At 40.0% G+C, this 10,507-nt stretch overlaps 1 protein-coding gene across 2 annotated transcripts in view; it reads left to right on the forward strand.

The window, feature by feature from the left end:
• The first annotated feature begins 5,925 nt into the window (after positions 1-5,925).
• AHCTF1 (AT-hook containing transcription factor 1) overlaps positions 5,926-10,507 on the forward strand; it is an 80,575-nt gene continuing 75,993 nt past the window's right edge. The window contains exon 1 of one of the 2 annotated variants that reach the window (XM_019659042.1): positions 5,926-6,047. The gene's annotated coding sequence lies outside the window, so the exon portion shown is untranslated. Of the gene's footprint in view, positions 6,048-6,479; positions 6,571-10,507 lie in introns of those variants that run through there. The other variant, XM_019659043.1, reaches the window with a different exon arrangement.

Consider the following 10,507-nt stretch of genomic DNA (forward strand, 5'->3'; position numbering starts at 1 on the left):
CAGTTTGCTGACCCCTGGCGGCTCTTCTGTCTTAAAAGTTTGCGGGGGGGTGGGGTGGGGGGTGTGTGTCAAGGCTGACTTGAAGTCGGGAGCTACTTTTTCAGACCTCCTCTCCTGCAAGAAGTTAACAAAATGCAGGTTTGAAGTGTACCAGCAAGAACAAAAAAGGAAAGCAATGAGTCTAGTTAAATTACGTTAAAAAGAAGCATTTGGTTCTTTAGGAATCGGCCTGCAACTTGTCATTGCGTGGCTTACTGAGACTTCTTCTATAAAACAAATGGTTTTCAAATAGCTAGAATTACATCCAAGTCTGCCAAAGCCATTTTTCACACATCACTTTTTCTTTCATGTTTGTGCAACATGACACCATCTAAGTCTTATAGAATTAGTGGAACTGTATTTTACTCTCTGAAATCTTCTTGATCTTCAAACGGAAAGACTCTGGATCATGTTTTCTAATTTTTGAACTATAAATTTGAACTATAACCTCAGAAGACGACAATTCTTACTCTGTGGTTCTGGTGATTCACTTCCCACCCTTCTTTTAGGGAGGTTAAGATTGTTCCACTGTCGACCCCCTCTGACAAGATACCTCCCCAGTCTTATTTACTAAAGATTTATCAAGTGTCTCCTTTCCAAAAGCTGCTCCACTGATGAGGCAATGTGTGTTTGTCTGAGATAAGATTAAAAGATTGCATAATTAATTACAGTAGCCATCACCAGAGAAAGTAAAAACCTCCTTACAAGAGACAAAAATTTAAGTGCTGTGCGGAACATGTGTAGCAAAGGTATGTTTGGTTATTCACTCATTTAACCAAAACACTGTATGATATTTAATAACTGAAAGTTGCCAAGGGTATTAAACTTTCATGTTCATTATCTGTGACAAAGATGATGAAGGGTAGTTACCTAACTTTAAAATTAGACCCCTTTATAATAGGAGAATGCAGAATCAGAAAAACAAAAGAAATCTGAGAGATTATAGAGCTGTCATTCAAAACCACTCCAAACATTAAAGTGGCAGGCCTTCTTTAAAAGTGACTTTTGTCCAACTGGTGGGAAATAAGTCTGTGACCCAACCAATTGGAGTGAATAAATGCCGTGACTAAAACCAGAGAGTGAAACTAGAATATTCCTATGACTGATTAGGACACTGAGTATTATTATAATTACCAATGAGATACTTAAGAAATGGTTGTAGCTCTCTTTGATTTTAAAGGAGATTTTATAAAAATATTTCAAAAACAAAGTAATTTTTCATTTAATTATGATGTTCTGATAGCATTGCTGAGGCACACAGATAATGGTCTTATCAAACTTTGTATCCCTGAAGCCTTGAGTAGTAGCTAGCTCATTAAAACCATTCAATGAATATTTAATGGGTGAACAAACAGGTGACTAGAGAACTGAAACAAAATAAAACTGTACTGAAAAATACTACCTGAGAATTATGACTTAAGAGTCTTAAGGATACAATTTTGGTTTCATTAAAATTCTATATTGTTTTCATCACTAGATGGGAATTATGTGGTCTGCTAATAAATAATGCACTTGTAAACTCTAAAGATCTTCGCCATTTAAACTTATTTTCAGGAGATGCTCTAGGATGTGCTGAACTTTATTCTAGGCATTCTACTTAGGGCATCCTTGTTAACATCTTGTTTCAATTTTCAAACATTTCACGGTGAAAAATTGATACCACGTCACCTACGCTTTTCTCTTAATCAAATTCAACAAATCTACCTGAAGTTTATTAAGAAATCATACGAAGACCCAAGGAGGAGTAAAGATCAGAAAAGGTAAAAGGAAAAAATTCCCACAGTTTATAATTTAAACCATGTAGAGACATTGTTTTGACTAATATTTTACAATGTTTGAAAATTTAAAGCACCATGCAAAACCTCACAGTTAATATAGGTCATAATAAGGTCAATGGGATTAAAAAACATTCACGAGAAAAAATATGGCTGAGAATCGATCTAATAAACTAGGCACAAAATGTTTATTGAAATGGTGACCTATTCCCTCACTGGAATATCAGACTTGACAGTTCTCATTTCTATCACTTTCCAATTCTGCAGAGCCAACTTTTCTTATGTGGTTTCCTTAGAGGCAGGGAGCTTCAATCAAGTGAGAGATTTATGACTCATGAGCAATAATAATACTTGCAACACCATAGATTAAAAGTAGTAAACTATTACTGGAACGCTCTGGAATCTAGCATAACAATTTTTCAAGGCAACCATGAACTTTGAGGACCTAAAAGTTAAAAAAAAAATGCAATGATATGTAAGTACATAGCCTATAGCTATGCCTAGCAGAATTCCAAGATTCATCGTTAATGGTATTCTTTGGGGTTAAGGAACACAGAAATCATAACTGTGATAGTTTTAGTTAAAATATACAGATTTTTAGAAGTAACTTTGGAAGAGGAAGGTGTAAAAGAAAGGGAGAGGTGGAAAGGGAAACAATGTTTAAGAAGAGATTAATGGTGGTACCATGTTTATTACAAATATTGCATGTTCAGAGAAAGAAAGGATATCTATGGCTTTGTTTTTCTGTACCACTCATGAAAAACAATTTTTCAAGTGTATACAGACTATTTTTAATGATAGAAAAATATTTATATTCTTTTCTTTAGAAACTAAAGATTTGATTTAATATCTATTTTTTTAAATCAAAACAAATAAAATCTACCCCAAAATATTTGTGGCAAATCATTTGCCAATCTGTTTCCTTATCTATAAAATGAGGTGGTTAGCCTCCTAGACTATCTCTAGGGTCCCTTTTAATCTAATATTGTATATTTTGCTTTGGATGGTGAAATCAATACATATATACTCATTCACTGAACAATTATTTTAGCACTTGTTTATGTGTTGGCCACTATACCATCACTGGAAATGAAATGGGGAACAAGAAAACATGACTTCATTCACCAAACTTACTGTCAAGTGGGAAAATCAAGGGTGGGGCACTGCTTGCTATAACCAATAATTTCTACAAAAATGATGAAAATGGAGCTGTTAGGACAGAGGCATTGACTCTCTGAGACAGATAAGCTCCATTTTGTTGTTAAAATATCGGGGGTTTTTTCCGTTATTTTGCAAAACAAATGAGATCTAATTCAGAACATTTCAATGAGGCTCTAAATTCTCTGAAATCAGGTGGCTGACAGCTTACTCCCAGGATGATGGATTGATATTGAAATATTGCCTCTTGAATAGAACATTCCAGATGGAAGCTAGAGAATCCACACTAGTCATTCTTTTCTAGGCCTTTTTACCAAAATAACTAATGACCGTATAGGTAGAAAGGGAATGAAGTCCGGGGTGGGCACATACTTCCCCCTTTAATCTTTGCAACAGCTCTGTAAGGAAAGTAAGTAGTAGTATCCTTTCTTACTCGATGAGAAAACAGGCTGAGAGAGTGAAATAATTTGATTATAGTCATGTTGCTAGAATATATTGAAAAAGGATTCAAAGCCAAGTTTGTCTGGTTCTTTTCACTACACAATGCTTCCTCCAGTAAACGAAAGCTTTGAAGCAGTGTTTACCGAAGTCCATTCTGTGAACACTAATGAGGTAAGATGTTCCACAAGCCTAAATGAATTCATTCTATGGTCAAGTAACTTTGGGAAATGCCAAGCATGTTACATGCATTGAAGTATTACATAAAAGACATTTTTAATTTTATTTCATTGGCTTTTCCCCAAACTTGCTTGACAACCAAACCCAGATGCTTTTTTCATTGAACACTTATTAACATCTCTTAAGATGAAATTAATTTGGCATAAGCTTAGTTAAATGAAAGAGGAGGAAAAGAGCTGAACAAGAGCTTAAATGTGGAAATTCAGTTTACAAAGCAATTAAAATGAAAAAGCTGGAAGTTATGAAACAAGCATTTTTAAAAAGTATAAGATACAGTCTGTGCTCTCAGTGTAGCTGGGAGGTGGGGTGGTGGGTGGATGGAGTCAGAGGCAAAAAGGGAAACAGACATTAAATAACAGCATATTTTCAGAGCAAATTCCTAGTGATTAATGTAGGCTGAAGCTGGAGGGAAGATTTGGGAGAGAGAAGAGGCTTGGGCTGGATCCTGAGGAATATTAAGATTTAGATAAGGGGAGAGGAGGCAGAGAGACACTAAAAGGCAAAAACATGTTTGGAAGAGAGTGAAGAAACGATTCTCAGAAACTATGTAGGGAAATAAAATAGGACAGACAGGGTTCATCCAGATTATAGACAATCATAAGAAACCATTGTTGGTAATGATGAAGGAACAATTAAAGTCTGGAAGATCATTTACAAAGTCAATTAATCTGGATATTATGATGACATAGATTTTTGAATTTTACAACTGACAGGGCCGTTAGAGCAAAGTTAACAAATGTTTGTGTAATGAATCAGCAGATCCTCTAATCCAGTTACCCTTGCTCTACAGATCTGGTAACTTTAGCCCAGAGAGGTCATTTAATTCTTCTGACATCACACAGCTCACTGGCCGCATACCTGAATTGAAAACTCTGTGTCTTTGGACTACCAAATACATATGCATGGACTGAACATAAAATGGTGCCAAAGGAGGTTTTAGAATGGGAACCAAGGACATAAATCAGAACATCTGGTAGAGGAGTAGTTCCTATTTGAAGAGGTCTATTTAAAATAAGACAAACAACCAAAACCTGTTTTAACTACTCTCTGCCTTAACTAAGTCCAGTACCTTTTGCAAATATGTTATGTTTAGAGGTTGCTGCCAATAAAGAAACAAAAATTAAAGAAGAAAAGGAAATTACATTTCTAAAAGGCAGCATATCTCAAAAATCATATGGGAAAGGGTAACAGAAAAATATAAACTTTCTTGATTAAAAAAAAAGGGGGGGGGCGGAGGGGCCTCCTAGAATCCTCCCTCTACTTGACGTTATGATCCTTTTATTTGGTATTTACTATTGCTTACGGACATATTCCACATCTATTTGTTTGAAACTTGTTTGCTACTGAGGCTAGCTTCAAAGATACAACAAAAAAGAATTCTACCATGAAACCCCAGGGTGACCAAAAAGTAACACTGATTTGGGATAAAATTTTGATGCAAAAGACGACCCCAGGCACCAAAAGTAGGAGCACAGAAAACGAAAAACACCGAGAGCAAACAGGGCTGCCATGAGGACAAAAATTATCATTTGCCGCCAGCAAGCGGGGCCAGATGATAAAGTGGCGACTCTCTCCACAGGCGGCACCCCCGTGGGATCCGCAGGCGGGAAGGGCCCGGCTGACACGACCTCAGACAAAGACTACCATTCCCGACACCGCGCCGCGCCCACGGGTCGGGCCGCCTGAGCAACTAAACGCGCAAGGCATTGTGGGATTCGTAGTCTTTCTCCCCCTCAGCTTGTTGGAAGCAGGGAGATCCCATTTTCTGTGCATGAAGGAGCCTGCTTCCCTTTCCTCCCTTTTCTTCCGCCACCTTCTTTCACGCGGAGTTTGAAAATTCCCGCGGCGGTGGCGTCCAAGGCCAGAACACTCGCGAGAACTCAGGTCCTCGCGCAGCGATCGCTTTTCCAGCTCCCCTCCCTGTGCACCTTCCCCCTTCGCTCCCCTCCTCTCCTCCAGCGTGTGGGACTCGGTCTGTCTGCTCAGGGTAATGCGCAAAGCAGGGCCGGCGCTGTCCGAGCGGCGGAGGCAGAGTCGCAGGGTGGAGGGCCCGGAACCGCGGCGCGGGCAGCGTCTGCATTTCAGTCGCTGAGCGATCAGCCGGCCTGAGGCCGGCGAAGGCACTTTCGGGGCACTGTGGATTTGAGGTGGCCAAGGAGGTGGCAGGCGGCGGCCCGCGAGGCTCGCAGCGCGGCCCGCAAGGCTCGAAGCCGCATCCGCGAGGCTCGAAGCCGCATCCGCGCGGCGGAGGTGTGCGCGTTCTGCGTGCGCGTTCTGCGTCTAGCGACCGTGTCTCCCGGGAGATACTGTGACGGAGCTGTGCGGGAGGAGCTCGTGTTTGCCTAGCGACTTACTGGACTCGGCGGCCGCGGCGTTTGGGTCACCGGTCCTTCTCCGGTAGGTCGGTTCAGCAAGGGAAGGAGAGGGCTGGGCCTGCGCGGCCTGGGCCCTGAGCGGCGGCTCGGTTTCCCCCGCTGCGTTACGCCTGCGGGGCCATCGTGCCGGGCCTAAGCCGGCCTTATACCCGCCCGGCGAGCGGCGGTGTCCCGGCCCGCGGATCGGGACGGAGCGGGGCGAACGCGAGGCGTTAGTGGGTACGGCGTGCTTCGGGCTCCGGGCTCCGGGGAGAGTTATGTAACCATTTCTGTGGAGCGGCGGCACATGGCGGCGGAGAAGCGCTTGGGGTCCACCCCCCGCCACTTCCGCGCTGGCAGTCGGGTCCTCAGCCTCCCGGGGCCGGCCTCGACCGCCGCGCCTCTTCCCTGCTGTTCTCCGGTGCGGTTGAGACCTTGGCGGGCCTTCCTCGGGAACCTGACGGTATTTTGGGTCGGTCTTCACGTTGTGGGGCCGCGCTCCACATGCCTGAGCTTGGCTCGGGCGAGTCCAGGGCGGGGAAGAAGTTTGACTCGAGATTTGAAAGGTGCGGTGAATTGGTCAGAAAAAAGAGATTTAAAAGAACCGTACACCTTGGAATGGGTATTAATTTGCCTGGCTTCTCCCACCGGGAAACTTGAGGACGGTTATTTTTGTTACTGGTTGACTGTTTTGGGGGCGGATGGGGGGTGTTGGCGGTTAGTGGTTAATTTGTTCTAAAAGCCAACGAGGTTCATATTAGCTGCTATCTTTTTTTTTTTTTTAATAGGCAGTTTGAAATAATTTTAAAGAGCCTGGCTGGGTCTGGGTCCTACGGAAACTCTAAACTTCGTTTTATTCTCAGAGAGATTCTAAGGAGCCAGGAGATTTTAGGAACCCTTTTTCGTGAACTTGCACTGATTGGGTCTATGAGGAGAGAAGAAATTAGGCTAGGTTTACTTATTTTGGAGGATTTGACCAGGAATGACAAGCCCAGCTCAAGTTAATGTTTGAGAGATGCTCTGTGTTGAACGCTATGGAAAATCTACATTCTCTCCGCAGTGTAGTTTTTGATACTGATTTTTAAAAATTTTTATATTGGTGAACAGTGTTTTTCCAGGACCCATCAGCTCCAAGTCAAGTAGTTGTTTCATCTAGTTGTGGAGGGCGCAACTCAGTGAGTGGCCCATGGGGGTATCGAACTGGCAATTTTGGTGTTATGAGCACTGCACCACCTGAGCTGACCGGCTGCCCTGATACTGATTTTTTAAATAAGCTAGTACTAAAGTGTCACCGATTCGCAAGACAGGAAAAATTATTATTTTTTAATTATTTTTTAGGATTGTTATACAGCAATTTTATGATGGACACAAAACATTGTTTCTTTCTTTCCTAACCAAGAAAATTTTCAGGAACTCATTCTTTTTTCAGAATGAAGTCTCACTGCCCCAGATTAGGACAACAGCCTCTACAATAAGGCTGTTCTACTCTCCAGCCTCAACTATTCACAGATTTATGCTTCAGCACATCCACAATTGTCTCCAGTCCTGGGCGCATTTTCTTGAAGATGTACTTTGATGTTTTTTTGCTCATGTCCTTCCACCTGGAGTGCCTACTCTGCCTTTTTTACGCTCTTAAATTTCAAATCCTACTTAGCTTAAATGCCATCTTTTCTATGCAGCCTTTCCTTTCTCTTTATTCCACTTCTTCCCTGGGATCTCACAGCATGATGTATACGTCTGTTGTAGCGTTTATTTGTCTTATAGTCTTAACAGTTATGTATCTCCTAGAATGTAAACTCCTGAGGTCAGGAAATAAGTCATCTTTTTGCCTCTATAGTCCCTACCCAATACAATGTGTTAAAAGTAGTTGGTGATTAATAAATGTTTGAATTAAGTTTGAAAGAACTGCTAAAAGGTTGAAAGTTTCTGGATCCACTGGTAGTTTACATTTAAATCGTATAATTCTTTGTCTTTTTCATTCAAAAAGAAAAAGTAAAATGCGTAGAAAATGTTTTGTAGAAATGTTTTCTCAGTATATGTTGCAGTATAATTATTGAATAGATGAGAGCTTTATTTTCTGTAGTGGAATTCACCTGCTTTTGAGGATGTGTGTATTTCACACAATTGATTTATGGTATTCTATGTTAGTATCTTTCCTAGTAGTTTTGTCAATTTTGTTTGCTTTTTAACACTGAAACAGTGTAGTATACTTAAAAATAAGTTGGTCCCAATATTGAGTTTTTTCTTTTTAATAGACTTTATTTTTTAGAACAGTTTAAGGTTCACAGCAAAGTTGAGTGGAAGGTATCAACATTTCCAGTATACCGCTTCCCTGCTTCCACTCATGCATGGGTAGCTTCCCCCATTATCACCATCACAGAGCGGAACAATTAATTGATGAACTTATATCATTATCATCCAAAGTCCATAGTGTACATTACAGTTCACTCTTGGTGATGTACCTTCTATGGGTTTGGACAGATGTATAATGATGTATAGCCACCATTATAGTGTCATTCAGAGTAGTTTTATTGCCCTAGAAATCCTCTGTGCTCTGCCTGTTCATCCCTCCCTCTCTGCTAACTCCTGGCAACCACTGATCTTTTCTCCTGTCTCCACAGTTTTGCCTTTTCTAGAATTGTCATATAGTTGGAATCATGTAGTATGTAGCCTTTTCAGATGGCTTCTTTCACTTAGTCATATGCATTTAAGTTTCCTCCATGACTTTTCATGGCTTGATAACTTTTTTTAAAGCACTGAATAAATATCCATTATATGGATGTACCTATTTACTCATAAACCTACTGAAGGATATCTTGGTTGTTTCCAGGTTTTGACAAAAGTAAAGCTGTTATATACATTCATGTGCAGTTTTGGTGTAGACATAAATTTTCAGCTTCTTTGGATAAATACCAAGGAGTGTGATTTTTTGATCCTATGGTAAGAGGATGTTTAGTTTTGTAACAAATCGCTAAACTGTCTTCCAAAGTGGCTGTACTATTTTGCATCCCCACCAGCACTGAACGAGAGTTCCTGTTGCTCCACATCTTCATCAGCATTTGGTGTTGTCAGGGCTCTGGATTTTGGCCATTTGAATAGGTGTGCAGTGGTATGTCATTGTTTTAATTTGCATTTCCCTGATGACATCATGTGGAGCATCTTTCAGGTGCTTATGAGTATTTGTATCTGTATATCTTATTTATTGAGGTATCTTTTAAGGTCTTAAGCCATTTTTTAATTTGGTTGTTTTGTTAGGTTCTAAGAATATTGATTTTTTTTTAATTGATTTTATTGTTTAACATATCTATTCCTGTCCCTGCTACTATATTGCTATCCTAATTTACTGCATGTTGCAAGGCATTTTGATCCCCTAGAATTCACAGGAATAAGATAACGATTTTTGCCTTTTAGGAATTTATATTATAGTGAAGAAGACAAGCAACCACAATTAATGAGTTTCAAAAACTACATTTAGGATTGCTAACACAAAGGTGGGAAGGAGTGATCTCAGAGATGAGATTAAATAGGAGAGGGTGGATCTGCCCAGACCACACTGGGAATCTAGTCCTTGAATGATGGGCTTTGGCAGATGGAGATGGAAGGAAGGAACAGTATAAAAGAATGAAATCGCTTGGCAATAGCAAACTGATGAAGGAATGGTTTTGGGAGAAAACACTAAAAATAGTCTGGGACTGCCAGATTGCCCGTGGCTGAGGGTGTTGATTTTAATATGCAGTAGGGAGTCATTGAAGGGTTTTGAGGAGAGTGACATAATCCATGTGCTTTATCAAGAAAATGAACGGTATTTTCATTGACAGCCAGCACAGTATTCTTGCTCTGCCTATCTAAAACAAGGAGGAGTTAAAACTTTGTCAATTACTTTTTACAGGTTGCCAATGATGGCATGTTATAAAAGCTTAATTTCTTTCAGAATTTAAAATATGTTGTTTCATTCTTTTATAGCTTGCATGATTTTCAAGTATCCTGTCATTACCTTTGTTCCCCTGTGCAGGGTGCTATTTTAAGATTTTCTGTTTGTCCTTTGATTTTGATGTATTTTGGTGGAGTTTCTTCATGTTTCTTGTCCTTTGAGGTTTACTGACTTTTTTGGATTGTGGGCTTGTAGTTGTCATGAAATTTGGAAAAAAATTGGTCATTAGTTTTTCAAATATTTCTGTTTTCTCCTTTTAGAGATTAGTATTATAAATATTAGGGCACTTGAGATTCTCTCATAGCTCTTTTCTCCCCCACTCCCACCCCCAGTCATTTTTCTCTCTGCTTCATTTTAGATATTTTCCATTGTGGGTGTTTAAATTTACTAATAATTTCTATGTCTAATCTGTTAATCCCATTTAAGGTACTTGTCATGTCTAAAAGTTCAATTTAGTCTTACTTATTATATCTTCCAGATCTCCTTAACATGCCCATGCTTTCCTCTATCTTCTTGGACATAGGGATTATAGCTAGAATAACTGATTTAATTTCTTCATCTAGTAATTCTAA

The sequence above is a fragment of the Hipposideros armiger genome, unplaced genomic scaffold, assembly GCF_001890085.2.
Source record: "Hipposideros armiger isolate ML-2016 unplaced genomic scaffold, ASM189008v1 scaffold_293, whole genome shotgun sequence".
Classification (NCBI taxonomy): Eukaryota; Metazoa; Chordata; class Mammalia; order Chiroptera; family Hipposideridae; genus Hipposideros; species Hipposideros armiger.